Source organism: Sciurus vulgaris, assembly GCF_902686455.1.
Source record: "Sciurus vulgaris genome assembly, chromosome: 9".
NCBI lineage: Eukaryota > Metazoa > Chordata > Mammalia > Rodentia > Sciuridae > Sciurus > Sciurus vulgaris.
Window position 1 is genome coordinate 112,475,853 of NC_136469.1, and position 15,779 is coordinate 112,491,631.

A 15,779-nucleotide genomic window follows, 5' to 3' on the forward strand; every position below is an offset into this window, starting at 1 on the left:
GCAATCATCAAGACACAAATAATAATAACCGCTGGAGAGGATGTGGACAAAAAGGAACGCAATGTTGTTTTCATAACTAAGGAACTAAGGTTTCTTAGATGTCACAGTCCTTTTTTGTGCCGGGGATTGAACCCAGAGCCTTGTTCATACAAGGCAAGCACTCTACCAATTGAGCTGTATCCCCAGCCCACAGATGTCACAGTTCTTTAAAAGAAAAGAAAAAGCTTTGGAACCACACTAATAAGGTAGGATGGGTTCTTCTGGGATAATAAACAACCCCCAAATCTCAGTGGCTTAAAACAGCTGCTCCTGTTACAAAGGAGACTAATGAGAGGCTTTGCTCACTGTTGTCTCTTTGGTCCAAGTTGATGGAAGTGTCACCTTGACACAAGCAGAAGGTATGTGGGTTCTTAAATTTCCACTTAGCACCAGGCGTGGTGGCCCATGCCTGTAATCCCAGCAGCTTGGGAGGCTGAGGCAGGAGGATTGCAAGTTCAAAGCCAGCCTCAGCAAAAGTGAGGCCCTAAGCAACTCAGTGAGACCCTGTCTCTAAATAAAATGCAAAATAGGACTGGGGAACATGCCTCAGTGGTTGAGTGCCCTGAGTTTAATCCCCGGTACCCCCCCCTCAAAAAAAAGTTTCCACTTGGCAGTGGCATGCATTGTTTCCACCTATATGCACAGAACAAGCAGGACTTAAAAGGGATGAAATGCAGTTCTACCATGTACCCAAAAAAGGTGACAGGAATGGCAGATGTATATCTAAAAACATAAACATTTCACTCTTCTCCCCCATACATTGTATTTTTTTTCTCTTTCCACATTTTAAATTGTGTATTACAGTTGTACATAATGATGGGATTTGTTGTCACATATTCATACATGCACACAACATATCAATATGATATGCCAGTATTACTCCCTAGCACTTCCCATCTTCCTCCCTGCCTTCCACCCCAACATGCCTTTCCTCTACTAATCTCCCTTTGATTTTCATGAGATTCGAGGTAAACTCTTAGCTATGAGTCCCTGTAAAAATCAAAAGTAAGATATGTACATCCAATATATAATGGTATTCAGTAAACATTTACATTCCAAGGAGAGAAACAGGGACATAAAAAGAAGGGATTGTGCCCAAGATGGGCAAACAAGTCATGTAGCTCCACATCCTGTTGCTGGAGCATGTGAGTGGTTTCCAAAGGGCTTGAGCAACCTTACTCCTATGACTTTCCTGGTTACAGTTCGTATGGCCTCTTCCTTAGGTTGGCTTTGTCCACAGCCAGCAGCTTTCCTCAGCAGATGTTATACGTTACTCACATTTCTTAATTCCATGTGTTTCCACTACAGCTTTGGCTTTCTTTTCATAGCTTCAGATATTACCCTCTCAGGGACTGCCTGCAGGGATTCTGACCCTGACACACACTACCTGGCCTCCCAGATCTTCCTTTGAAATATTGGCAGAAATCTCTGTGACCCTCTCATTCAGTAGTATTCTGCATTCCTGTAGAACCAGTATCATGTGGATGATACCAAGGTCTGTGATCAGGTCAAGTAGTAGCCAGGCTTCCTTGGACCATGGCTAAAATATCCTTTGAGTATCTGGGCAGCTAAGCATGGTGAAAAAATTCTCAGGAAACAATTTTCCAGGCAGGAAATTGTATGAGCAGGATGCCCTTATAGTCTCTTCAATGAGTTTTCACTTTTACACCCTGAGCCTTTGATGGATATGATCTTGCTGATTCCTGACATGCCCTTGAGGTGTCTTTCCTTTTGGCTATGCACAAACTACTGAGCCTCTCTTTAGTGGCAGCAATCTCTACAACAACCTCACCTTCCTTGGCCCAATTTTACATGTGCTGTGCCTCTGGCCAAACTGAACGTTTTTAAAGTCTTTTTTCTCTGCTTCTCAGCTCCCAAATCTCACAGTAAACTTGGTTAAGAGTTGTCATCAATATCCATGCCACAGCCTGAAGGCTGTGCTGCCTTGAAATTTCCTCCAACAGATTAAGTCAACATCTTTAAATTCAACCACAACAGACAGTCTCAGGACATGGGGAAAATGTCAACAACTTCTTTGCCAGAATTTAACATGAATGCTTCTAGTCCAATTCCCTACAGAGTCCTTGTTCTCCTCTGAAGCCTCCTGAGCACATTCTCTTCTGTCTACATTCCTATCAGCATTCTGATCTTCTGAATTCCCACCAGAATCGCCCATTAAGCTGTATTTACAACATCCTAAGACCTCTCCAGCCTATATCTCCAGTGTTTTCCAAACTCCTCCTGCAAATCAGTCCCAAAGGCTTCTGAATACATGGTCATCTTCTGAACCACACAGAAATTACCCCACTTCTTGGTACCAATTTATGTGTTAATCAGCTTTTTGTCACTGTGACCCAAGTAACAGACAAGAGCAACTTAGAGGAGGAAAATTTTATTTGGGCTCATAGTTTCATAGGTTCAGTTCATAGTCAGCTGATTCATTCTGTTGTGGTTTAGAACTAAGGGCCCCTCAAAAACTCATGTTTAAAACAATATAAGAAAATTTAAAGGTGAAATGATTGGGTTATAAGAATTTTAACCTAATTAATGCATTAATCCCCTGATAGGGATTAACTTGGTGGTAACTGTAGGTTGGCAGGGTGTGGCTGGAGGAGGGGGATCATTAGGGGCATGCCTTTGGAATTTTATGTTTTGTCCTTGCTGAGAAGAGCCCTGTGTCTGGTTCTTGGTGCTATGTTCCCGGCTGCTTTCCTCTGCCACACACTTCTGCCATGAAGTTCTGCCTTGTGCAAAGCCTGGCAGTGTTGTGTCAAAGACCAGGCTTTCAACCACTGTGTCTCTAAAGTACCTTGGATATGGTAAGTGCTCAAACATTTTACTTATTTTCCTTTTATTACTATTATTGCATGTAAAATGAAGTCTTAACAGGTCTTGCATAGAAAAAGTTAAAAACGATTCTTTCAAAGAAAAAAATACCCCTGCTTTTGATAAAAGGGCATCAATTTAGAAATAATATTCACACAGAAGTGAAAAATAAACCCTAAAAGATGCTGCGATTTCTTTGTCTTCTGTGTTGATCCATTTTCTGTTACTATAACAAATACCTAAGATATGTCAACATAGAGGGAAGAGGTTTATTTTGGTTTATGGTTTCAGAGGTTCCAAGCCTTAATCAACTGGCACATTGATTTTGGGTCTGTAGGTAGATAGCATATCATGGCAGGTGCATGTGACATAGCAGGGGAATATACCAGGTCTGAACTATGGCAGTCTCTTTCTCTCTCCCCTGCCTCTCTTTCCTTGAATCACTTACTCTGAGGGAATCCAGTTCATGTTGATGTCATGAACTCAGGCTGCTTATGTGGGAAGGAACTGAGGTCGCTGGCCAACAATCAGCTAGAAATTAAGGACTGCCAACCATCATGTGAATCTGAAAGCAGATTGTCCCTCAGCCTTCAGACAACTGTAGTTCCAGCTAACAGCTTGAGTGCAGTCTCATGGAACACTGTGGGGGACCCAGCTAGTATACTTCCAAATGCCTGCTCCATGGAAATGGTAAGGGAATAAATGTTTGTGGTTTTCAGCTTCAAGGAGTAATTTGTTCTGTCTCAATGCAGAACTAAAGCAGATATTGGTACCTGGAAATAGGGCACTACCATATAAAAACGTAAAACATGAAAGTGACTTTTTTAGAAGTTATTTTGAGCCCTTTGCCTTTGTACATACATCCTAGAATTAGCTTGTCAACTTATTTAAATAAGCATGCTAGCATTTTGGTTGCGATTGCATTGGATTAATACAATAACATAGGAACTACTGACATCCTACTAATATTAAATATTCCAATTCACAATTGTGATATATCTCTTTAATTAGATTTAAAAACACATTCAGCAAATTTTCTTATTTTTGAGTGTACAGGTCTTGCACATCTCTCATTAATATTATTCCTAATATCTTATCATGAATGTTTAGAAATCATCCAGTGTTCACTTATAAATAGAAATACAAACAGGTGCTGTGGTGCTCACCTGTAATCCCAGCAGCTCAGGACGCTGAGGCAGGCGGACTGCCAGTTCAAAGCCAGCCTCAGCAAAAGTGAGGCACTAAACAACTCAGTGAGACCCTGTCTCTAAATAAAATACAAAATAGGGCTGGGGATGTGGCTCAGTGGTTGAGTGCCCCCAAGTTCAATCCCTCACCCCCCCAAAAGAAAGAAATACAATGATTTTTCCCCCCTGGTACTGAAGATTGAACCCAGGGGCACTTAACCACTGAGCCCCATCTCCATCTCTTTTAAAATTTTTTATTTAGACACAGTGTCTCACTAAGTTGCTTAGGGCCCCACTAAGTAGCTGAGGCTGGCTTTGAACTCGAGATCCTCCTGCCTGTCTCCTGAGCTGCTGGGTTACAAGCATGCACCACAGCATCTGGCAACACTGAATTTTTTAAACACATATATATTTTTTCATTGTTGATAGGTCTTTATTTTATTCACTTATTTATATGTGGTGTTGAGAACTGAACTCAGTGCTTCTCACGTGCTATGCAAGTGGGGTGCCACTGAGCCACAATCCCAGCCCAACACTGAAATTTTTGTTGCTATCATAATTCAAAAAAATTCAGCTGTTAATTTCTCATTAATAGAAATATCATGTGTTTTTTCCCACGTTAGCCTTATATGCCCTGTGACCTTTTAAAATTTACTTTTTGTTTCTAATAGCTTTATGATAGATGCTATTGGATTGTGTTCATATACCATGATGTCATCTGCAAATAAAGACAATTTTATATCTTCTTTTCTAATTGATATTCCTCTTGTATGTTTAATATGCACACGTACACACATACACTCAAATGTAACTGTGTGTGTATGTGTGTGTGTGTATGTGCAGTTGGGTTCAGTTAAAATTCTCTTAGAGTTCTTTTGAAGAAAATGTTAAAGCCTATTCTTTTAAAAAAATACCCCTTTTGATAAAAATGCAATTTTTAAGAGTAATATTTACATAAATGAGAAATAAGCCCTAAAAGAGAAGGTTCTAGAGGATAGGTTTCATTAGAAGTCCTCTTAGGTTTGTGCATGTCCATGATTATGTGTCCTCCCTGGTCTTCTGTGCACATCTCTCTGGTGTCTCTTCTTCTTAGCACCTACATTCTCTGTAATTCTCTTTTCTTTTAGTGTGTTTGGGAACCAGAATTATTTTATCCTTATAAAATGAATTAGGAACTTTTTCTTCCTTTTCTATTTTGTGAGTAAATTATGTTGTTTGTTCTTTAAAGTTTTGTAGAATTCACCAGTGGGCTTGCGGTTTTCAATTCCTTTAATGTACATGGAGTCATATAGGTTTTCATTTCTTCTTGAGTCAGTTTGGCAAATTTTGTCTTTAAAGAAGTTATCTATTTCACCCAGAATGTTGAAATTGTTAGCAAAAGTTAACAATGTTCCCTTATTAACCAAGTATTGGTAATTTGTAAATTCTCTTTTTATTTTTCTTTGGCTAGTCTAACTAGGGGCTTATCAATTTATTGGATTTCCTTCAAGGAACTGGCACCTAGTTTCTTTTAAAAATACCTTTATTTTATTTATTTATTTTTATGTGGTGCTGAGGACTGAACCCTGTGCCTCACCTGTGCCAGGCAAGCGCTCTACCACTGAGCCACAACCCCAGCCCTAAGTTTCATCAATTTTCTCCATTGTTTTTTTCAATTTCTATTTTATTTTTGCTTTTTATTATTTCTTTTATTTTCTTTGAATTTAATTTACTCTTCTTATGTTTTTGATTAGTATGGAAGCTTAGATTATTGATTTTTTCCTTTTTAAGAATATAAATATTAAATGTATAAATATTCCATAAAGGGTTAGTGGCATTTCACATATTTTGATATTTTATAATTTTATTTTTATTTCAAACTGTTTTCTAATTTTCTCTGAGACTTTTCCCTTTCATGCACTTATTTTAAGTGTATTGTTTAATTTTCAGATATTTAGAGATTTTCCAGATGTTGTTCTGTTATTGATTTTCAGTTCAATTCTATTATAATCAAAGAAAAATCTTTGTCTAATTTCAGTTTTTTCATGTGCCTTGAAAGAATTATGTGTTTTTCTGTTTTGACCAGAATGTCTATAAATGTCAATCAGGTCAAGTTTGATGAAATTATTCAGATCATGTGTATCTTTATTGATTTTGTTGTCTACTTATTCTATTCACAACTAGAAAATGATTACTGAGGAATCCATATATAACTGTGGATTTGTCTATGTCTCTTTTTTACTTCTATCATTTTTGCTTTGTGTATTTAGGACCTTAATTCTTTTTAAAAATTTGTTCTTTTTAGATATACTTGAGTGTAGAATGTATTTTGACATAGTTACATGGAGTATAACTTCCTTTTCTCGTGGTTGTACATGATGTGGAGTTGCACTAGTTGTGTATTCAAATAAAGGATAGGAAGGTTATGTCTGATTAATTCTACTTAGATCCTTAATTCTTTATGCATATACATTAAGATTGTTATGTATTCTTGGTATTGACCCATTTCTCATTGTATAGTATCTATCTTTATCCCTGGCAATTTTTATTGTTCTGAAATCTACTTCATTTGATTTTAATATAGTAAATCTAGGTTTCTCTTGATTTTGTGGATAGAATGAGGTCTCCTCTTTTCCAAATTAATCTTTTGAAGACCTTATCCCTAGAGCTTCAAAATGTGACCTGGAGATAAGGCACTTTAAAGAAGTGATGAAGCTTTCTTACAGTCATGAGTGAGTACTAATCTAATATAACTGGTGCCTTTCTAAGAAGAAGAGACACAGGGAGGTATATATACAGAGGAAAAACCATGTGAGGACACAGAGAACGTGGACATCTGCAAACCGAGAGGTCCCTGAGGAAACCAATCCTATTGGCACCTTGATGTTGAATTTTGCCTCCAGAACTATGTCAATAAATTTATGTTGTTTAAACCACCCAGTCTGTGGTATTCCATTGTGGTAACCCTAGTAGATCAACATTTGATTAGTCTTTTCATGTATATCCTTTATTTCAACTTCTTATTTTAATCTATCTGTAACATTATATTTAAAATAATTTTTTGTACATAGCATTTAATGGCCTTTTTATTTTTATAGTCAATCTGATAATCTCTTTTAATTAGAATGTTTAGATCATTTTCATTTAATATAATCATTAATATGGATTTATGCCCATACTTTTATTATTTTCTAGTGTTTTGTTGTTTTCTTTTCCCTTTCCTGTATTCTTTTGGATTACATAAATATTTTCAGTATTCTTTGTCACTCTATGTCATGTGTGTGTGTGTGAATGTGACTATTTCTTTTAGTGGTTGCTCTAGGGTTTATTAAATGCACATGGTCTAGACAAACCAGTTTTAAAGAAGTTTTCTTTTTCTCTGTGGCTTCACTTGCAAACCTGAGCACATTTATGAGGCACTGTAAGCTTAAACCTCCTTAGGAGTGAGACTAATATTCTAAACCACAGATTTATATAAACCCCAGTCACTTTGCTAAAGGTATTGTCTTTGACTAACTACATCATCTCACTGACTTTTTCCAAGGTTGAATCCAATAAAAATAAAGTGAGAGTAAATGGTCTTCTGTCTAGGAGTTTTATGTCATTCAAAGAAGTAGTAGCATATTTAAGGAGGTCATGTTCTTTACTAGTACCTTTTTCAGACTTATAAAGTTTTGTGGACTTTCATGAATATAGTCTCATAGATGTAGAGAATATTTGTTATAAAGATTTGAAGAAACAGAAATCTAATACCTTTGTGTATGGGATGATTTAATAGAGTAAAAATGTCAGTTCTCCAATAATAGTAATATTAAATGTAATATCAATAAAAATTCTTCATACTTTCCATGAAAGTGAATATGAAAATAAAAAAGTTTAAATAAACATACAGAAGAGAGATTGCAAAAGAAAAACAAAGGTGTGTTTGATAAAGCAGGACAAAGAAGAGAGACCTACCCTACCCAATATCAAGACTTACTACAATGGTGTAAAAATTAAAACAGTGATTATATAAATAGAAAAAAATATTCTGTAAAGAAGTATCAAGAACCTATGCATAGACCAATGAGAATTGGCTATATAATGTGGGTGGCATTAAATACAAATAGGAAACAAAATGATTGCTGGGTTTGTTGTATTAAAAAGGTACTTGTAAAATTGTTTTCTACTTATAAAATTATATTCCCATCTCATGATGTGTTAGAAAACAAATTAAATATTTAAATGTAAAAACAAAACAACATAAAATATACAAAACTTACAATATATCAGGATAGGGAAAAATGTTTTTATGACCTAGTGTAGAAAAGTTTTCTTAATCAATAATTTTTTCCCAGTCATGTTTTCACTCATGGATAAACAACTTATCAAAGATGTAAAACTGTTTTGAAAATCAATATTAAAAGGAGAAAGATATTTACTTCCTGTTTCACTTAGTGTTTTCTCTTTACCCAAAGCAAAGTGGTACCTAAGAAAATTTAAAGACTGCAAGAAAAACTTTTTTTTTAGAACATTTTAAAATTAGCTCTTCTTTTACAATAAGGAACATGTTTGTGACATTGTGTTGTTATCTGATTCAATAATACTCTGACATAATTTCAAAGGAAATAAATGTTATTCTGCTCATAACTTTCTAGATAGGATGTGAACCTAGGATAAAAGAGTAAAACCTGGTAGGCTATAGTAGCTTGCTGCACTTTTCCTTTTTTAGTACTGTACCCTCTTCCTTCTCTTCTAGGGAATATTATTCCACAACTATTGCTAGTCCAAGATGGAAGGAAATAGATCGTGATTTTTCATGTTTACTAATATTGCAACTTTGAAGTTTTTATAGTCTAAATAAGAGAATTATTACTTGCCAAGTCATTGGCTGGAAACTATTTCCATGAGAAATCATATCTCATTTGATTAAAATAAAGACTGAAAATTCAACCTCAAGGAAAACTCATTTGTCTTCTAGAATAGCATTTCAGAGAGTCAGAGAAATTAGAGGTGGAAAAATCAATTAGAGCTAATCTACCAGCTTGTCAGAGAGTATTGCTTTCTACAAAATATATTCTAGTTTTTTGTCCAGGTTAATTTTAAATGTCTCAGGGGAGGAAGCACGGGTTATATCCCTTTGAAGTTTTTCCTTTTATTTAATTGAACTTATAAGAATCTTTTTTTTCTAATACCTATCCTCCATGTTATTATTAATTCAGAACCATTGCTTTTAGTCATACTCCATTTCCCTATACTAATGCCCTTTTCTTCCCAGATTCAGTTTCTGTACTCAGTTACTTGTAAGGAGCTAGCTTTCATTTAACCTAATGACAAATGTTGACTTATAATGATCCCTTAAAAACCACTGAGATCTGTAGATCTTTCTCTTCATCTTCTTTTTTTCTTTTGTTTTTACAGCCTTTGTAATGAGGCACTTTAAAGTAGAAGTTATCTGTTAGGAACAAATAGAGAAAGGAGACTATAAATTCCTTATTTGATTAAGGAGACTATCAATTTTTTTCACAAATTAACAATATATTTCTTGTCTATCTCTGGTATAAGCAAAGCATATTCTCTTGTAAATCATTTCCAGTTCTTTTAAAATGTCTTCTCTCTCAGTGATTTCCATTTCTCCTTTCTTATATAATTAGGTTTGTGTGAATTTAAAACTATTTCCCTAGATCAGATAGTGCTATTTATATTATACCCTTTGAATATGAAGGTGATGATTTTCCTCCATCCACAAGATTTAAATTCTTGCCCTTATCTGTGCAGAGGATTAATTGTGAGACACCATGCACATTGGTACTCTGGACTCAAATTTCTGCTCTCTGATGATAAGCGAAGAGCCAGGGATGGAGATCACCCTGAGCATGATGACATAAAATTCTTTGTAGCCAAAATCAATTCAATAAAATGCCAGTGTCTATAGTAACTTCTCCTGGTAACCCAGGGGAAGGGGAGAGACTAAGAGTAAGATGAATTTCATTGTGTGCTTTTGTGCTCATTTAATTGAGTTTCTATGAATTCTTATATTGAGCCATTCATTTCTTATGGTTCAGGAATCATGGCAGAAGTGTTTATGGAATCTACTAAACACACACACACACACACACCTGTATATTGGTACTGGGGATTGAACTCAGAGGCACTTTATCATAAAGCGCCCCAGCCCCTTTTTATTTTTCATTTAAAGACAGTGTCTCAGTAAGTTGCTTAGGGCCTTGAATTTGCAATCCTCCTGCCTCAGACTCTCGAGCCACTGAGATTACAGGCGTGCACCACCACACGTGGCTAAATATATTTTTAATAGTAAAAATTTATAAAAACACTTAATTAGCTTCCTTTTAATGCCAAGAGGCTAACAGGACTTAAACAAAACGAAACCTCTCTGTGGTGGAATTTCCCTAGAAAAAGTGTTGTGCAGTACATTTCAGAGACATGCATTTCATTAAGTAAGAGCTTGAGCTCTGGAGTACGAGTGCCTTGTTCAAATTCTCCCTTTGTCCCCTCATAGCTGTGCGAACTGGAAAAATAACTCTTCTGGCCTCAGTTTCCTCTGGAATAAAATAGAGACACAGCCTATTTGAGGAAAAATTGTGTTATACATTGAGACCAAATTGGGTTAGTGTTTGTAAAGTACTTAGCATAGACCCTGAAACATCTAATTTTCTTTTTTCATTCCATGATTCATTAAACGGATTCTTATTAAGCATCTTCTACATTATGAGACTGGAAATAGTTCACAGCAGAGCAGCAAAGACGAATACATCTAATTGGACGTATGAAACACTGCCAAAGCACATGACCTGCTTTGGAATTAAGAAGTGAGCGTAACCAGTATGGCAGAGTCAAGGAAGAATCTTGGCCTCTGAACAAAGACTATGGCTTTGAAAAGTGACAAGGTGAAGGAGGTAGGAGTGGGTGATGTGTAGAGCAGGGAACATCTTCCGGGCACAGGGAAAAATACCATCTGCAAAGGCGCCAAAGCTTGGAGGTACTTGCTGCCTGCCGGTGAGTGATCAAGCATGGATGAGCACTGTGGGGTAAGTGAGTGGGAGAGGGGAGAAGCCCCTCTGTCAATTCCTGGTGAACCTCCCTTTGTGGGAGCGTAGGTTGGGCCGTGGAATCCGCAGGAACGCCAACATTCCTGCTCTGACTTCTGGCTACTGGGACACAGGCACACAGCCTTGGCTTAGCCACTCAGGTACTCCTGCCTGTGACCTTGAATAGGGCAGGGAAGAGGCTAAGTTGCAGGGGTTCGGTGGCCACAGAAAGTGGCTGGGGGTGGTGCCATTGGTGGCATAATCTCTTCTGTGTTATTTGCTGCCAGTCTTCCATAGATCCTGATCCTTTCCAAACCGGATTCTCCATCTTTGTGTTGATACAGTGAGCTACCTGACACATCCCATATAGAAAAATTAGAAATAATTTAAATAGAAAATTTAAAAAAAATAAAATTTATATAAAATGGTAAAAGAGGGTCCATATAGAGCTACAGTAGTAATAATTTTAAGGTTATACGTATTGCGTGCTCACCTATGAGCCAGGCACGTTGTTGTGTGTACTATTTCACGTACTTTGGCAATGACATTAACATGTTCATGCTTTGATTACCATCTTTTCAGATGAGAAAACTGAGGTGGAGAGGTTAAGTCATTTGCCCAGAACTACTCTCCCAGTTGGAGAGTGGTGCAGCCAGGATTTAAACCTGATATTCCGAACTCAGCGTACACATTCTAACCCAGGCCATCACAGAGGAGCTGGAGACCACCTTTTCCTGAAGGAGCTGAAGGAGCTTTTATGAAAGAGGTAATATCTGAACTAGACCTTAAGGAGTAAGTAGGATGTCTCTAGATAAAGAAGATGTAAAGATGTTAGCTCAGCCGAAGAAGGGTACGTGCAAGGGGAGGGGCAGGGAAGGTCATCTGTGTCCCATGAATGCTCATGGCATGGGTTTCTGGGGCATAGGTTGTTGGGGGCCATATGAAGAGGCATGGACTTGGGACGGGGTGACTGAAAGAGGGGTTGGTAGCAAGAGTCGAAATGTGGACTTGAAGTGGAGTGACAGTTGGTTGTGCGAGTCCCTAGATTGAGCAATTGAGATTTTTGTCCTTAGGCAACTGAGAGTCATGGGGCAGGGGTTGAGGGAGGAAAATGATGTCACGGGCATCTTCTTTTAGAAGGATCACTCTGGCAGTGATATGGGGGAAGGGCTTGGATTGGGAATGATAGGTCACCAAGGTCAGTTAGCAGTATCCTGAATTACTGCATGAAAAGCTCATAAGGCCAGTGGGAATGGGGACAGAGGGGTACTAGATTTGAGAGGCATCCTTGAGATAAGAGCAACAGGGCTCGATGACTAATCTGATGCGGGTGGCTGAGGAGGAAGAGAGAATTGAGGATGACTGAGATTTCTAGTTTAGAAACCTGAGTAATTGTTGATGTCATTAACTGAAATAGGACTGGAAGGAAGGAAATCATCCTACATGGGGCCTGCCAGAAGCTTTACATATTATTTCAGTTAGTCCTAAACAAACCCACAATGAAAAGACTAACGACATGCCCATTTTACAGATAAAAAGGTTCACTTTCTTGCCCAAGTTTATCTTATACAGCTGATGTAAAATAAGGTCTTAACTTTCAAAGCCCGTATTCTTTCCCTAATAATATCCTGTACTGATAATAATTTCAATTTGAAAAGATAGGACCGAAGCTCAGGGAGATACAGACCATGAAAACATGGTATTCTGCATGGGATCCTGCAGCATAAGGAGAGGTTAAAGCTTTACACTATGGTTGTAAAGGACCAGAGCAGCCCTGTCCAAAACAATTTTCTACAATACTGCAGATATTTTATATTTGTCCTGTCCAATAGAACAGTCATCAGCCCATGGGGCTATTGAGCACTTGAAATGTGACTATTGTGACTAGGGAACTGAAATGTTAATTCTGAGCTATTTAATTTCAAAGTATAAATAAGAGTATGTGGCTAGTGACTACCATATCCCACAGTTTGGGGCTAGAGGAATAACCAGGCACAGAGCAGTCACTGAAGGAGAAACCTGACTGGTACTCCTAAAAAATCACTAGGTATTTGATTGTCTTCTTTATTTTTGTTGGTAAGACTGCTCCTAAATATGGGGATGAAGTTATCTTTCTGTCACTGTGACAAAATACCTGAGGTAAACAAATTAAAAGGAGGAAAAATTAATTTTGATTCATGGTTTTTGAAGTTTCTGTTGACTTGGAAACAGGAGGTAGAGGGAAAGCTGCTCACTTCATAGCACCAGGAGGCAAAGAGAGGAAAGGTCTGGGGTCCTAATACACTCTTTGAGGATACGCCAGAACCACCTCCTTCCTCCAAGTAGGCCCCATCTCCTGAAATTTCTACTACCTCCCATAGTGCCATCAGTTGGGAACCTTCAACACATGAGCTTTTGGGGGACACTTAAGATCCAAACCTTAATTCATTAGTTAGCAGGGGTTCTTTGCTAATGCAGACCACAAACTTGTTTTTTATTAAATTTTAACTTTAGGAGAAGAGTATGGAAGCTACAACACCCCCCACTTTCTTATATGAGACAAAAATCATAATCAGTTTCTTTTGTATTTTTCTGGGTAGCCTGTTCGAAAACACAACCCCCAGGCAAACTGCCTAGGTTAAAATCCTAGTTATACCACCAAATATGATGTGCCTTCCTTTAGTTACTTCACATTTTCTGGCCTTACTTTCCCTGTAGGCAAAATAGGGATAACATAGTACCTCCCTCACAAAGTAATTGTGAAGACTGGGTTATGTAACCCATATAAAACGCTTAGCCAGTCTCTGGCACACGCTGAACACTTAGGAAAAGTTAGGTACTCTATAATCAGTACCTTGTGATGAGCTTATACATCACACCTCTGTGTTTTGACATTCACTCAACTCTATTTTTGCTATAGCAGGTATTCTCCCAGATCTCTAAATGTCAGAACATTCCAAAAAGAAATACACATTCAAGATAAAAGGGTAGACTTCTGAAGAGTTACTATTCAGATATTATCTTACTGCAGCTATTGAGTTGTGAGGCTATTTTTGTATTTCCTTTTGATTTCTATATTGTGAAAAGGATTTTAACTTATAACAAAAGCAAATCATGACCCTGATGTTTTGTTGTGATCATTAAAACTCCCTTGATTTAACCTCAAACAGTTCACATACCAAATGATCAAATAAAAATAGTAGAGGTTCTAAATGTTGGCACAGAAGATTTATTGATGTCTTATAGTTCATACCACTTTGAAATACTAATTGCTGAGTCTGGCATTATGAGAGGAGGTTGGATAGGTTGTTGATCAAGGACTATTTAAAGACTAATGACTTCACAAGTAGGAACAAGTAATAGGACCCGTTTTGTTGCCACCAATTTTGTACTTTGTAAAAAAATTAAAAATAGTTCGAAAAATATTATTGTAATATGTAGTCTTGAGCTGCCCCCCCAACTGGAACTTCGAAAAATCTGAGTTCAAGTGCCATTTCTGCCTCTGATTTGTCTAAGGAGGGAAAAGTCATTCGTGCTTCTGTGCAACAGAGGTAGATGTCTGTAAAATCTCTGAGTTGATCTGGGCTTGATTCTGTAATAGTCACTTAAGTATCCTTCCCAGTAAAATTCACTGAACGTCTCCTCAGCCCTACCCCGGGAGGTTTAGGAGGACCTTTGGCCTTAGGGACTTAAGAGATGATTTTTGTGTGGTGTTCACAGCGTTTACTTTCATGCCTTTTAAAATATGCTCTTAGAATGTTCTTGGAATATTTCATTTCCTTAGAAAACAATTCATGGGGTGAGTCAGCACTAAGGGAAAAACCCGCTCACAATAGCCATCAAAATTGCATGAGATGGTGAAACGGAAAATGATTTTCTTTGTAAACTTAAAGGATGAGGTATAGGGAAACCAGTCACTTATTTATCAAATGTAGCAGGGCTAAGGTACTGTTACACATTTAGCAGGACAGGGAGGTACACCAGGGCGTCCTTCCCACACTGCCTTCAGACAGCTATTACTATCAACCTTCCTTTCAGGGAGAAAGAAAAGGTGTCGTAGGCGGACGAAGGAAGGAAGCAAAGCAAGGTTAGAAGTCGGCCCTGCAGCCCCCGCCCGTCCTTTCTGGAAATAATTAAGGGAATTTCCTTCTGCAGCCGCAGAACGCTCGGTGGCCGTTTCGACGTCACTCTTCAGGGCATCTAGGGATTCTGCTTGGCCAGGAGGCGACTTCCTGACCTCTCCGGCGGATCCCTGGGGGATGCAGAACGTCGCCTCCGCCCGGGACGAAGGCGGGCGCGGGGCGCCGCGGTGGGAGCAGGGTGCGGAAGCGTTTGTACGTGAGTGCGGCGGCAGTGCGGGTTTCCGGAAGGCTGATTGCATCAGGTGTGGAGCAGGGCGCCTCCTCGGCCCAACCTGGCGGCCAGTGCGCCTGCGCGCGTCGCCCCGCCCCACCGTCGTGGACTCCACCGCGGGTTTTCCTCTGGGTTTGGTGGACCCCGATCCAGGAGGGGCGGGCGACGTTCCCAGCCCTGGGACCCCCGAGAGAAGCGAGTGGCAGGGCGGGGCTCCGGGAATCTGTGGCGTCTGCGGGAATAAAGTGCGGGTGGACGGGGGCTCGCTGGAAGCCCTGCGATCTCTGCCGCTGAGGGCGCGGCGTGGGCCGGCTAGTTTCCTCTCTGGGCCTGAAGAATGCAGACTAGAGTCACAAGGCTTTCCGTGTAGTTTGCTCTTCCCAAGTGG